This window comes from Lissotriton vulgaris, chromosome 8 (genome assembly GCF_964263255.1).
Source record: "Lissotriton vulgaris chromosome 8, aLisVul1.2, whole genome shotgun sequence".
NCBI classification, from domain to species: domain Eukaryota; kingdom Metazoa; phylum Chordata; class Amphibia; order Caudata; family Salamandridae; genus Lissotriton; species Lissotriton vulgaris.
In genome coordinates, this window is record NC_141696.1 from 1,529,070,805 (window position 1) to 1,529,085,860 (window position 15,056).

The following is a 15,056-nucleotide window of genomic DNA, read 5'->3' on the forward strand; positions in this document are numbered from 1 at the left end:
AAGGAAGGAACCTCTCAACAGTGCCGAAACCCGGGATTAAACCAGGGACCTTTAGATCTTCAGTCTAACGCTCTCCCAACTGAGCTATTTCTGCCTCCTGCTAGCTGTAGTCTTCATACTTTAATTTAAACCATTTAACAAAATAGATGCAGGACCTGGATTTTTAACCTCATATGGTAGATATATGTTTTAAGGAGTCATGTACCATTCCGCAATTAACTGGTGCAATGGGCAAATAGCATTTTTGGGATCCAGGTTAGGTAGTTGTTTTTTTAACTCTGAATTGACTAGCACTATATTACCCAGATATATTTGGCATGAGTAGGTAAGCAATGTCATCTGACTACTGACATCTGTGTTCAAGGGGAAGTGGAAGGTAATGCAGACAAGAGTTTACTTTACAAAAAAGCATGAAATGGGAAATATTCATAGTCAAACCTGAAGGTAAGAGAGGTGGAAGCAAGTTTAGAAGGAGGACATAAAGCAAAGTCTATGTTAAATTGATTGTGTTGTAGATCAGTTGGAAAAGATTTGATGAATAGAGAAAAAGTACTACAGCTGATTCCAAGACCTATTTTGTTAGAAGCAAGGAACCTCTCAACTGTGCCGAAACTCGGGATTGAACCAGGGACCTTTAGATCTTCAGTCTAACGTTCTCCCAACTGAGCTATTTCAGCCTGCTTATAGCTGTGGTCTTCATACTTTAATTTAAACCATTTAACAAAATAGATGCAGGACCTGGATTTTTAACCTCATATGGTAGAGATATGTTTTAAGGGGTCCTGTATCATTCCGCAATTAACTGGTGCAATGGGTAAATAGCATTTTTTGGATCCAGGTTAGGTAGTTGTTTTTTTAACTCTGAATGGACTAGCACTATATTACCCAGATATATTTGGCATGAGTAGGTAAGCAATGTCATCTGACTACTGACATCTGTGTTCAAGGGGAAGTGGAAGGTAATGCAGACAAGAGTTTACTTTACAAAAAAGCATGAAATGGGAAATATTCATTGTCAACCCTGAAGGTAAGAGAGGTGGAAGCAAGTTTAGAAGGAGGACATAAAGCAAAGTCTATGTTAAATTGATTGTGTTGTAGATCAGTTGGAAAAAAATGTGATGAATAGAGAAAAAGAACTACAGCTGATCCCAAGACCTATTTTGTTAGAAGCAAGGAACCTCTCAACTGTGCCGAAACCCGGGATTGAACCAGGGACCTTTAGATCTTCAGTCTAACACTCTCCCAACTGAGCTATTTCGGCCTTCTGATAGCTGGGGTCTTCATACTTTAATTTGAACCATTTAACAAAATAGATGCAGGACCTGGATTTTTAACCTCATATGGTAGAGATATGTTTTAAGGAGTCCTGTATCATTCCCCAGTTAACTGGTGCAATGGGTAAATAGCATTTTTGGGATCCAGGTTAGGTAGTTGTTTTTTTAACTCTGAATGGACTAGCACTATATTACCCAGATATATTTGGCATGAGTAGGTAAGCAATGTCATCTGACTACTGACATCTGTGTTCAAGGGGAAGTGGAAGGTAATGCAGACAAGAGTTTACTTTACAAAAAAGCATGAAATGGGAAATATTCATTGTCAAACCTGAAGGTAAGAGAGGTGGAAGCAAGTTTAGAAGGAGGACATAAAGCAAAGTCTATGTTAAATTGATTATGTTGTAGATCAGTTGGAAACAATTTGATGAATAGAGAAAAAGTACTACAGCTGATTCCAAGACCTATTTTGTTAGAAGCAAGGAACCTCTCAACTGTGCTGAAACCCGGGATTGAACCAGGGACCTTTAGATCTTCAGTCTAAGGCTCTCCCAACTGAGCTATTTCTGCCTTCTGATATCTGGGGTCTTCATACTTTAATTTGAACCATTTAACAAAATAGATGCAGGACCTGGATTTTTAACCTCATATGGTAGAGATATGTTTTAAGGAGTCCTGTATCATTCCCCAGTTAACTGGTGCAATGGGTAAATAGCATTTTTGGGATCCAGGTTAGGTAGTTGTTTTTTTAACTCTGAATGGACTAGAACTATATGACCCAGATATATTTGGCATGAGTAGGTAAGCAATGTCATCTGACTACTGACATCTGTGTTCAAGCGGAAGTGGAATGTGATGCAGACAAGAGTTTACTTTACAAAAAAGGACGAAATGGGAAACATTCATAGTCAAACCTGAAGGCAAGATAGGTGGAAGAAAGTTTAAAAGGAGGACAGAAAGCAAAGTCTATCTTGAATTGATCATTTTGTAGATCAGTTGATAAAAATGTTGATAGAGAAAAAAGTACTACAGCTGATTCCAAGACCTATTTTGTTAGAAGCAAGGAACCTCTCAACTGTGCCGAAACCCGGGATTGAAACAGGGACCTTCAGATCTTCAGTCTAACGCTCTCCCAACTGAGCTATTTCAGCCTGCTTATAGCTGTGGTCTTCATACTTTAATTTAAACCATTTAACAAAATAGATGCAGGACCTGGATTTTTAACCTCATATGGTAGAGATATGTTTTAAGGAGTCCTGTATCATTCTGCAATTAACTGGTGCAATGGGTAAATAGCATTTTGGGGATCCAGGTTAGGTAGTTGTTTTTTTAACTCTGAATGGACTAGCACTATATTACCCAGATATATTTGGCATGAGTAGGTAAGCAATGTCATCTGACTACTGACATCTGTGTTCAAGGGGAAGTGGAAGGTAATGCAGACAAGAGTTTACTTTACAAAAAAGCATGAAATGGGAAATATTAATTGTCAAACCTGAAGGTAAGATAGGTGGAAGAAAGTTTAAAAGGAGGACAGAAAGCAAAGTCTATGTTGAATTGATCATTTTGTGGATCAGTTGATAAAAATGTTGATAGAGAAAAAAGTACTACAGCTGATTCCAAGACTTATTTTGTGAGAAGCAAGGAACCTCTCAACAGTGCCGAAACCCGGGATTAAACCAGGGACCTTTAGATCTTCAGTCTAACGGTCTCCCAACTGAGCTATTTCTGCCTCCTGCTAGCTGTAGTCTACATACTTTGATTTGAACCATTTAACAAAATAGATGCATGACCTGGATATTTGACCTTATAGGTTAGAGATATGTTTTAAGGAGTCCTGTATCATTCAGCAGTTAACTGGGGCAATGGGTAAATACTATTTTTGGGATCCAGGTTAGGTCATTTTATTTTTACCTCCGTATGGACTAGCACTATATTACCCAGACGTATTTTGCCTGAGTAGGTAAGCAATGTCATCTGACCACTGACATCTGTGTTCAAGGGGAAGTGGAAGGTAATGCAGACCAGAGTTTACTTTACAAAAAAGCATGACATGGGAAACATTCATAGTCAAACCTGAAGGCAAGAGAGTTGGAAGCAAGTCTAGAAGGAGGACAGAAAGCAAAGTCTATGTTAAATTGATTGTGTTGTAGATCAGTTAGAAAAAAATTGATGAATACAGAAAAAGGACAACAGCTGATTCTAAGACCTATTTTGTTAGAAGCAAAGAACCTCTCAACAGTGCCGAAACCCGGGATTGAACCAGGGACCTTTAGATCTTCAGTCGAACACTCTCCCAACTGAGCTATTCCGGCCTGCTGATATCTGTGGTCTTCATACTTTAATTTGAACCATTTAACAAAATAGATGCATGACCTGGATTTTTAACCTCATATGGTAGTGATATGTTTTAAGGAGTCCTGTATCATTCCCCAGTTAACTGGTGCAATGGGTAAATAGCATTTTTGGGATCCAGGTTAGGTAGTTGTTTTTTTAACTCTGAATTTCTTAGCACTATATTACCCAGATATATTTGGCATGAGTAGGTAAGCAATGTCATCTGACTACTGACATCTGTGTTCAAGGGGAAGTGGAATGTGATGCAGACAAGAGTTTACTTTACAAAAAAGGACGAAATGGGAAACATTCATAGTCAAACCTGAAGGCAAGATAGGTGGAAGAAAGTTTAAAAGGAGGACAGAAAGCAAAGTCTATGTTGAATTGATCATTTTGTAGATCAGTTCGATAAAAATGTTGATAGAGAAAAAAGTACTACAGCTGATTCCAAGACCTATTTTGTTAGAAGCAAGGAACCTCTCAACTGTGCCGAAACCCGGGATTGAAACAGGGACCTTTAGATCTTCAGTCTAACGCTCTCCCAACTGAGCTATTTCGGCCTGCTTATAGCTGTGGTCTTCATACTTTAATTTAAACCATTTAACAAAATAGATGCAGGACCTGGATTTTTAACCTCATATGGTAGAGATATGTTTTAAGGAGTCCTGTATCATTCTGCAATTAACTGGTGCAATGGGTAAATAGCATTTTGTGGATCCAGGTTAGGTAGTTGTTTTTTTAACTCTGAATGGACTAGCACTATATTACCCAGATATATTTGGCATGAGTAGGTAAGCAATGTCATCTGACTACTGACATCTGTGTTCAAGGGGAAGTGGAAGGTAATGCAGACAAGAGTTTACTTTACAAAAAAGCATGAAATGGGAAATATTCATTGTCAAACCTGAAGGTAAGAGAGGTGGAAGCAAGTTTAGAAGGAGGACATAAAGCAAAGTCTATGTTAAATTGATTGTGTTGTAGATCAGTTGGAAAAAATTTGATGAATAGAGAAAAAGTACTACAGCTGATTCCAAGACCTATTTTGTTAGAAGCAAGGAACCTCTCAACTGTGCCCAAACCCAGGATTGAACCAGGGACCTTTAGATCTTCAGTCTAACGCTCTCCCAACTGAGCTATTTCGGCCTTCTGATAGCTGGGGTCTTCATACTTTAATTTGAACCATTTAACAAAATAGATGCAGGACCTGGATTTTTAACCTCATATGGTAGAGATATGTTTTAAGGAGTCCTGTATCATTCCGCAGTTAACTGGTGCAATGGGTAAATAGCATTTTTGGGATCCAGGTTAGGTAGTTGTTTTTTTAACTCTGAATGGACTAGCACCATATTACCCAGATATATTTGGCATGAGTAGGTAAGCAATGTCATCTGACTACTGACATCTGTGTTCAAGGGGAAGTGGAATGTGATGCAGACAAGAGTTTACTTTACAAAAAAGGACGAAATGGGAAACATTCATAGTCAAACCTGAAGGCAAGATAGGTGGAAGAAAGTTTAAAAGGAGGACAGAAAGCAAAGTCTATGTTGAATTGATCATTTTGTAGATCAGTTGATAAAAATGTTGATAGACAAAAAAGTACTACAGCTGATTCCAAGACCTATTTTGTTAGAAGCAAGGAACCTCTCAACTGTGCCGAAACCCGGGATTGAACCAGGGACCTTTAGATCTTCAGTCTAACGCTCTCCCAACTTAGCTTTTTCGGCCTGCTTATAGCTGTGGTCTTCATACTTTAATTTAAACCATTTAACAAAATAGATGCAGGACCTGGATTTTTAACCTCATATGGTAGAGATATGTTTTAAGGAGTCCTGTATCATTCCGCAATTAACTGGTGCAATGGGCAAATAGCATTTTTGGGATCCAGGTTAGGTAGTTGTTTTTTTAACTCTGAATGGACTAGCACTATATTACCCAGATATATTTGGCATGAGTAGGTAAGCAATGTCATCTGACTACTGACATCTGTGTTCAAGGGGAAGTGGAAGGTAATGCAGACAAGAGTTTACTTTACAAAAAAGCATGAAATGGGAAATATTCATTGTCAAACCTGAAGGTAAGAGAGGTGGAAGCAAGTTTAGAAGGAGGACATAAAGCAAAGTCTATGTTAAATTGATTGTGTTGTAGATCAGTTGGAAAAGATTTGATGAATAGAGAAAAAGTACTACAGCTGATTCCAAGACCTATTTTGTTAGAAGCAAGGAACCTCTCAACTGTGCCGAAACTCGGGATTGAACCAGGGACCTTTAGATCTTCAGTCTAACGTTCTCCCAACTGAGCTATTTCAGCCTGCTTATAGCTGTGGTCTTCATACTTTAATTTAAACCATTTAACAAAATAGATGCAGGACCTGGATTTTTAACCTCATATGGTAGAGATATGTTTTAAGGGGTCCTGTATCATTCCGCAATTAACTGGTGCAATGGGTAAATAGCATTTTTTGGATCCAGGTTAGGTAGTTGTTTTTTTAACTCTGAATGGACTAGCACTATATTACCCAGATATATTTGGCATGAGTAGGTAAGCAATGTCATCTGACTACTGACATCTGTGTTCAAGGGGAAGTGGAAGGTAATGCAGACAAGAGTTTACTTTACAAAAAAGCATGAAATGGGAAATATTCATTGTCAACCCTGAAGGTAAGAGAGGTGGAAGCAAGTTTAGAAGGAGGACATAAAGCAAAGTCTATGTTAAATTGATTGTGTTGTAGATCAGTTGGAAAAAATGTGATGAATAGAGAAAAAGAACTACAGCTGATCCCAAGACCTATTTTGTTAGAAGCAAGGAACCTCTCAACTGTGCCGAAACCCGGGATTGAACCAGGGACCTTTAGATCTTCAGTCTAACACTCTCCCAACTGAGCTATTTCGGCCTTCTGATAGCTGGGGTCTTCATACTTTAATTTGAACCATTTAACAAAATAGATGCAGGACCTGGATTTTTAACCTCATATGGTAGAGATATGTTTTAAGGAGTCCTGTATCATTCCCCAGTTAACTGGTGCAATGGGTAAATAGCATTTTTGGGATCCAGGTTAGGTAGTTGTTTTTTTAACTCTGAATGGACTAGCACTATATTACCCAGATATATTTGGCATGAGTAGGTAAGCAATGTCATCTGACTACTGACATCTGTGTTCAAGGGGAAGTGGAATGTGATGCAGACAAGAGTTTACTTTACAAAAAAGGACGAAATGGAAAACATTCATAGTCAAACCTGAAGGCAAGATAGGTGGAAGAAAGTTTAAAAGGAGGACAGAAAGCAAAGTCTATGTTGAATTGATCATTTTGTAGATCAGTTGAAAAAAATGTTGATAGAGAAAAAAGTACTACAGCTGATTCCAAGACCTATTTTGTTAGAAGGAAGGAACCTCTCAACTGTGCCGAAACCCGGGATTGAACCAGGGACCTTTAGATCTTCAGTCTAACGCTCTCCCAACTTAGCTATTTCGGCCTGCTTATAGATGTGGTCTTCACACTTTAATTTAAACCATTTAACAAAATAGATGCAGGACCTGGATTTTTAACCTCATATGGTGAGATATGTTTTAAGGAGTCCTGTATCATTCCGCAATTAACTGGTGCAATGGGTAAATAGCATTTTTGGGATCCAGGTTAGGTAGTTGTTTTTTTAACTCTGAATGGACTAGCACTATATTACCCAGATATATTTGGCATGAGTAGGTAAGCAATGTCATCTGACTACTGACATCTGTGTTCAAGGGGAAGTGGAAGGTAATGCAGACAAGAGTTTACTTTACAAAAAAGCATGAAATGGGAAATATTCATTGTCAAACCTGAAGGTAAGAGAGGTGGAAGCAAGTTTAGAAGGAGGATATAAAGCAAAGTCTATGTTAAATTGATTGTGTTGTAGATCAGTTGGAAAAAATTTGATGAATGGAGAAAAAGTACTACTGCTGATTCCAAGACCTATTTTGTTAGAAGCAAGAAACCTCTCAACTGTGCCGAAACCCGGGATTGAACCAGGGACCTTTAGATCTTCAGTCTAACGCTCTCCCAACTGAGCTATTTCGGCCTTCTGATAGCTGGGGTCTTCATACTTTAATTTGAACCATTTAACAAAATAGATGCAGGACCTGGATTTTTAACCTCATATGGTAGAGATATGTTTTAAGGAGTCCTGTATCATTCCCCAGTTAACTGGTGCAATGGGTAAATAGCATTTTTGGGATCCAGACGAGGTAGTTGTTTTTTTAACTCTGAATGGACTAGCATTATATTACCCAGATATATTTGGCATGAGTAGGTAAGCAATGTCATCTGACTACTGACATCTGTGTTCAAGGGGAAGTGGAATGTAATGCAGACAAGAGTTTACTTTACAAAAAAGGACGAAATAGGAAACATTAATAGTCAAACCTGAAGGCAAGATAGGTGGAAGAAAGTTTAAAAGGAGGACAGAAAGCAAAGTCTATGTTGAATTGATCATTTTGTGGATCAGTTGATAAAAATGTTCATAGAGAAAAAAGTACTACAGCTGATTCCAAGACTTATTTTGTGAGAAGCAAGGAACCTCTCAACAGTGCCGAAACCCAGGATTAAACCAGGGACCTATAGATCTTCAGTCTAACGCTCTCCCAACTGAGCTATTTCTGCCTTCTGATATCTGGGGTCTTCATACTTTAATTTGAACCATTTAACAAAATAGATGCAGGACCTGGATTTTTAACCTCATATGGTAGAGATATGTTTTAAGGAGTCCTGTATCATTCCGCAATTAACTGGTGCAATGGGCAAATAGGATTTTTGGGATCCAGGTTAGGTAGTTGTTTTTTTAACTCTGAATGGACTAGCACTATACTACCCAGATATATTTGGCATGAGTAGGTAAGCAATGTCATCTGACTACTGACATCTGTGTTCAAGGGGAAGTGGAAGGTAATGCAGACAAGAGTTTACTTTACAAAAAAGCATGAAATGGGAAATATTCATTGTCAAACCTGAAGGTAAGAGAGGTGGAAGCAAGTTTAGAAGGAGGACATAAAGCAAAGTCTATGTTAAATTGATTGTGTTGTAGATCAGTTGGAAAGAATTTGATAAATAGAGAAAAAGAACTACAGCTGATCCCAAGACCTATTTTGTTAGAAGCAAGGAACCTCTCAACTGTGCCGAAACCCGGGATTGAACCAGGGACCTTTAGATCTTCAGTCTAACGCTCGCCCAACTGAGCTATTTCGGCCTTCTGATAGCTGGGGTCTTCATACTTTAATTTGAACCATTTATCAAAATAGATGCAGGACCTGGATTTTTAACCTCATATGGTAGAGATATGTTTTAAGGAGTCCTGTATCATTCCCCAGTTAACCGGTGCAATGGGTAAATAGCATTTTTGGGATCCAGGTTAGGTAGTTGTTTTTTTAACTCTGAATGGACTAGCACTATATTACCCAGATAAAATTTGGCATGAGTAGGTAAGCAATGTCATCTGACTACTGACATCTGTGTTCAAGGGGAAGTGGAAGGTAATGCAGACAAGAGTTTACTTTACAAAAAAGCATGAAATGGGAAATATTCATTGTCAAACCTGAAGGTAAGAGAGGTGGAAGCACGTTTAGAAGGAGAATATAAAGCAAAGTCTATGTTAAATTGATTGTGTTGTAGATCAGTTGGAAAAAATTTGATGAATAGAGAAAAAGTACTACAGCTGATTACAAGACCTATTTTGTTAGAAGCAAGGAACCTCTCAACTGTGCCGAAACCCGGGATTGAACCAGGGACCTTTAGATCTTCAGTCTAACGCTCTCCCAACTGAGCTATTTCGGCGTTCTGATAGCTGGGGTCTTCATACTTTAATTTGAACCATTTAACAAAATAGATGCAGGACCTGGATTTTTAACCTCATATGGTAGAGATATGTTTTAAGGAGTCCTGTATCATTCCCCAGTTAACTGGTGCAATGGGTAAATAGCATTTTTGGGATCCAGGTTAGGTAGTCGTTTTTTTAACTCTGAATGGACTAGCACTATATTACCTAGATATATTTGGCATGAGTAGGTAAGCAATGTCATCTGACTACTGACATCTGTGTTCAAGGGGAAGTGGAATGTGATGCAGACAAGAGTTTACTTTACAAAAAAGGACGAAATGGGAAACATTCATAGTCAAACCTGAAGGCAAGATAGGTGGAAGAAAGTTTAAAAGGAGGACAGAAAGCAAAGTCTATGTTGAATTGATCATTTTGTAGATCAGTTGACAAAAATGTTGATAGAGAAAAAAGTACTACAGCTGATTCCAAGACCTATTTTGGTAGAAGCAAGGAACCTCTCAACTGTGCCGAAACCCGGGATTGATCCAGGGACCTTTAGATCTTCAGTCTAACGCTCTCCCAACTGAGCTATTGCGGCCTGCTTATAGCTGTGGTCTTCATACTTTAATTTAAACCATTTAACAAAATAGATGCAGGACCTGGATTTTTAACCTCATATGGTAGAGATATGTTTTAAGGAGTCCTGTATCATTCCGCAATTAACTGGTGCAATGGGCAAATAGCAGTTTTGGGACCCAGGTTAGGTAGTTGTTTTTTTAACTCTGAATGGACTAGCACTATATTACCCAGATATATTTGGCATGAGTAGGTAAGCAATGTCATCTGACTACTGACATCTGTATTCAAGGGGAGGTGGAAGGTAATGCAGACAAGAGTTTACTTTACAAAAAAGCATGAAATGGGAAATATTCATTGTCAAACCTGAAGGTAAGAGAGGTGGAAGCAAGTTTAGAAGGAGGACATAAAGCAAAGTCTATGTTAAATTGATTGTGTTGTAGATCAGTTAGAAAAAATTTGATGAATAGAGAAAAAGTACTACAGCTGATTCCAAGACCTATTTTGTTAGAAGCAAGGAACCTCTGAACTGTGCCTAAACCCGGGATTGAACCAGGGACCTTCAGTCTAACGCTCTCCCAACTGAGCTATTTCGGCCTGCTTATAGCTGTGGTCTTCATACTTTAATTTAAACCATTTAACAAAATAGATGCAGGACCTGGATTTTTAACCTCACATGGTAGAGATATGTTTTAAGGAGTCCTGTATCATTCCGCAATTAACTGGTGCAATGGGTAAATAGCATTTTTTGGATCCAGGTTAGGTAGTTGTTTTTTTAACTCTGAATGGACTAGCACTATATTACCCAGATATATTTGGCATGAGTAGGTAAGCAATGTCATCTGACTACTGACATCTGTGTTCAAGGGGAAGTGGAAGGTAATGCAGACAAGAGTTTACTTTACAAAAAAGCATGAAATGGGAAATATTCATTGTCAAACCTGAAGGTAATAGAGGTGGAAGCAAGTTTAGAAGGAGGACATAAAGCAAAGTCTATGTTAAATTGATTGTGTTGTAGATCAGTTAGAAAAAATTTGATGAATAGAGAAAAAGAACTACAGCTGATCCCAAGACCTATTTTGTTAGAAGCAAGGAACCTCTCAACTGTGCCGAAACCCAGGATTGAACCAGGGACCTTTAGATCTTCAGTCTAACGCTCGCCCAACTGAGCTATTTCGGCCTGCTTATAGCTGTGGTCTTCATACTTTAATTTAAACCATTTAACAAAATAGATGCAGGACCTGGATTTTTAACCTCATATGGTAGAGATATGTTTTAAGGAGTCCTGTATCATTCCCCAGTTAACTGGTGCAATGGGTAAATAGCATTTTTGGGATCCAGGTTAGGTAGTTGTTTTTTTAACTCTGAATGGACTAGCACTATATTACCCAGATATATTTGGCATGAGTAGGTAAGCAATGTCATCTGACTACTGACATCTTTGTTCAAGGGGAAGTGGAATGTGATGCAGACAAGAGTTTACTTTACAAAAAAGGACGAAATGGAAAACATTCATAGTCAAACCTGAAGGCAAGATAGGTGGAAGAAAGTTTAAAAGGAGGACAGAAAGCAAAGTCTATGTTGAATTGATCATTTTGTAGATCAGTTGATAAAAATGTTGATAGAGAAAAAAGTACTACAGCTGATTCCAAGACCTATTTTGTTAGAAGCAAGGAACCTCTCAACTGTGCCGAAACCCGGGATTGAACGACGGACCTTTAGATCTTCAGTCTAACGCTCTCCCAACTGAGCTATTTCGGCCGTCTGATAGCTGGGGTCTTCATACTTTAATTTGAACCATTTAACAAAATAGATGCAGGACCTGGATTTTTAACCTCATATGGTAGAGATATGTTTTAAGGAGTCCTGTATCATTCCCCAGTTAACTGGTGCAATGGGTAAATAGCATTTTTGGGATCCAGGTTAGGTAGTTGTTTTTTTAACTCTGAATGGACTAGCACTATATTACCCAGATATATTTGGCATGAGTAGGTAAGCAATGTCATCTTACTACTGACATCTGTGTTCAAGGGGAAGTGGAATGTGATGCAGACAAGAGTTTACTTTACAAAAAAGGACGAAATGGGAAACATTCATTGTCAAACCTGAAGGCAAGATAGGTGGAAGAAAGTTTAAAAGGAGGACAGAAAGCAAAGTCTATGTTGAATTGATCATTTTGTGGATCAGTTGATAAAAATGTTGATAGAGAAAAAAGTACTACAGCTGATTCCAAGACCTATTTTGTTAGAAGCAAGGAACCTCTCAACTGTGCCGAAACCCGGGATTGAACCAGGGACCTTTAGATCTTCAGTCTAACGCTCTCCCAACTTAGCTATTTCGGCCTGCTTATAGCTGTGGTCTTCATACTTTAATTTAAACCATTTAACAAAATAGATGCAGGACCTGGATTTTTAACCTCATATGGTGAGATATGTTTTAAGGAGTCCTGTATTATTCCGCAATTAACTGGTGCAATGGGTAAATAGCATTTTTGGGATCCAGGTTAGGTAGTTGTTTTTTTAACTCTGAATGGACTAGCACTATATCACCCAGATATATTTGGCATGAGTAGGTAAGCAATGTCATCTGACTACTGACATCTGTGTTCAAGGGGAAGTGGAAGGTAATGCAGACAAGAGTTTACTTTACAAAAAAGCATGAAATGGGAAATATTCATTGTCAAACCTGAAGGTAAGAGAGGTGGAAGCAAGTTTAGAAGGAGGATATAAAGCAAAGTCTATGTTAAATTGATTGTGTTGTAGATCAGTTGGAAAAAATTTGATGAATAGAGAAAAAGTACTACAGCTGATTCCAAGACCTATTTTGCTAGAAGCAAGGAACCTCTCAACTGTGCCGAAACCCGGGATTGAACAAGGGACCTTTAGATCTTCAGTCTAACGCTCTCCCAACTGAGCTATTTCGGCCTTCTGATAGCTGGGGTCTTCATACTTTAATTTGAACCATTTAACAAAATAGATGCAGGACCTGGATTTTTAACCTCATATGGTAGAGATATGTTTTAAGGAGTCCTGTATCATTCCCCAGTTAACTGGTGCAATGGGTAAATAGCATTTTTGGGATCCAGGTTAGGTAGTTGTTTTTTTAACTCTGAATGGACTAGCACTATATTACCTAGATATATTTGGCATGAGTAGGTAAGCAATGTCATCTGACTACTGACATCTGTGTTCAAGGGGAAGTGGAATGTGATGCAGACAAGAGTTTACTTTACAAAAAAGGACGAAATGGGAAACATTCATTGTCAAACCTGAAGGCAAGATAGGTGGAAGAAAGTTTAAAAGGAGGACAGAAAGCAAAGTCTATGTTGAATTGATCATTTTGTAGATCAGTTGATAAAAATGTTGATAGAGAAAAAAGTACTACAGCTGATTCCAAGACCTATTTTGTTAGAAGCAAGGAACCTCTCAGCTGTGCCGAAACCCGGGATTGAAACAGGGACCTTTAGATCTTCAGTCTATCGCTCTCCCAACTGAGCTATTGCGGCCTGCTTGTAGCTGTGGTCTTCATACTTTAATTTAAACCATTTAACAAAATAGATGCAGGACCTGGATTTTTAACCTCATATGGTAGAGATATGTTTTAAGGAGTCCTATATCATTCCGCAATTAACTGGTGCAATGGGCAAATAGCAGTTTTGGGATCCAGGTTAGGTAGTTGTTTTTTTAACTCTGAATGGACTAGCACTATATTACCCAGATATATTTGGCATGAGTAGGTAAGCAGTGTCATCTGACTACTGACATCTGTATTCAAGGGGAGGTGGAAGGTAATGCAGACAAGAGTTTACTTTACAAAAAAGCATGAAATGGGAAATATTCATTGTCAAACCTGAAGGTAAGAGAGGTGGAAGCAAGTTTAGAAGGAGGACATAAAGCAAAGTCTATGTTAAATTGATTGTGTTGTAGATCAGTTGGAAAAAATTTGATGAATAGAGAAAAAGTACTACAGCTGATTCCAAGACCTATTTTGTTAGAAGCAAGGATCCTCTCAACTGTGCCGAAACCCGGGATTGAACCAGGGACCTTTAGATCTTCAGTCTAACGCTCTCCCAACTGAGCTATTTTGGCCTTCTGATAGCTGGGGTCTTCATACTTTAATTTGAACCATTTAACAAAATAGATGCAGGACCTGGATTTTTAACCTCCTATGGTAGAGATATGTTTTAAGGAGTCCTGTATCATTCCCCAGTTAACTGGTGCAATGGGTAAATAGCATTTTTGGGATCCAGGTTAGGTAGTTGTTTTTTTAACTCTGAATGGACTAGCATTATATTACCCAGATATATTTGGCATGAGTAGGTAAGCAATGTCATCTGACTACTGACATCTGTGTTCAAGGGGAAGTGGAATGTGATGCAGACAAGAGTTTACTTTACAAAAAAGGACAAAATGGGAAACATTCATAGTCAAACCTGAAGGAAAGATAGGTGGAAGAAAGTTTAAAAGGAGGACAGAAAGCAAAGTCTATGTTGAATTGATCATTTTGTGGATCAGTTGATAAAAATGTTGATAGAGAAAAAAGTACTACAGCTGATTCCAAGACGTATTTTGTGAGAAGCAAGGAACCTCTCAACAGTGCCGAAACCCGGGATTAAACCAGGGACCTTTAGATCTTCAGTCTAACGCTCTCCCAACTGAGCTATTTCTGCCTCCTGCTAGCTGTAGTCTTCATACTTTAATTTAAACCATTTAACAAAATAGATGCAGGACCTGGATTTTTAACCTCATATGGTAGATATATGTTTTAAGGAGTCATGTACCATTCCGCAATTAACTGGTGCAATGGGCAAATAGCATTTTTGGGATCCAGGTTAGGTAGTTGTTTTTTTAACTCTGAATTGACTAGCACTATATTACCCAGATATATTTGGCATGAGTAGGTAAGCAATGTCATCTGACTACTGACATCTGTGTTCAAGGGGAAGTGGAAGGTAATGCAGACAAGAGTTTACTTTACAAAAAAGCATGAAATGGGAAATATTCATAGTCAAACCTGAAGGTAAGAGAGGTGGAAGCAAGTTTAGAAGGAGGACATAAAGCAAAGTCTATGTTAAATTGATTGTGT

General features: G+C 38.3%; 2 non-coding genes across 2 annotated transcripts; both read right to left on the reverse strand.

Annotated features, from left to right (window-relative positions):
- Positions 1-7,591: 7,591 nt before the first annotated feature.
- On the reverse strand, positions 7,592-7,664 carry TRNAF-GAA (transfer RNA phenylalanine (anticodon GAA)). The gene has a single exon. It is a non-coding gene; the product is annotated as a tRNA-Phe (tRNA).
- Positions 7,665-9,339: 1,675 nt separating this feature from the next.
- TRNAF-GAA (transfer RNA phenylalanine (anticodon GAA)) lies at positions 9,340-9,412 on the reverse strand. The gene has a single exon. It is a non-coding gene; the product is annotated as a tRNA-Phe (tRNA).
- Between the last annotated feature and the right edge of the window lie 5,644 nt (positions 9,413-15,056).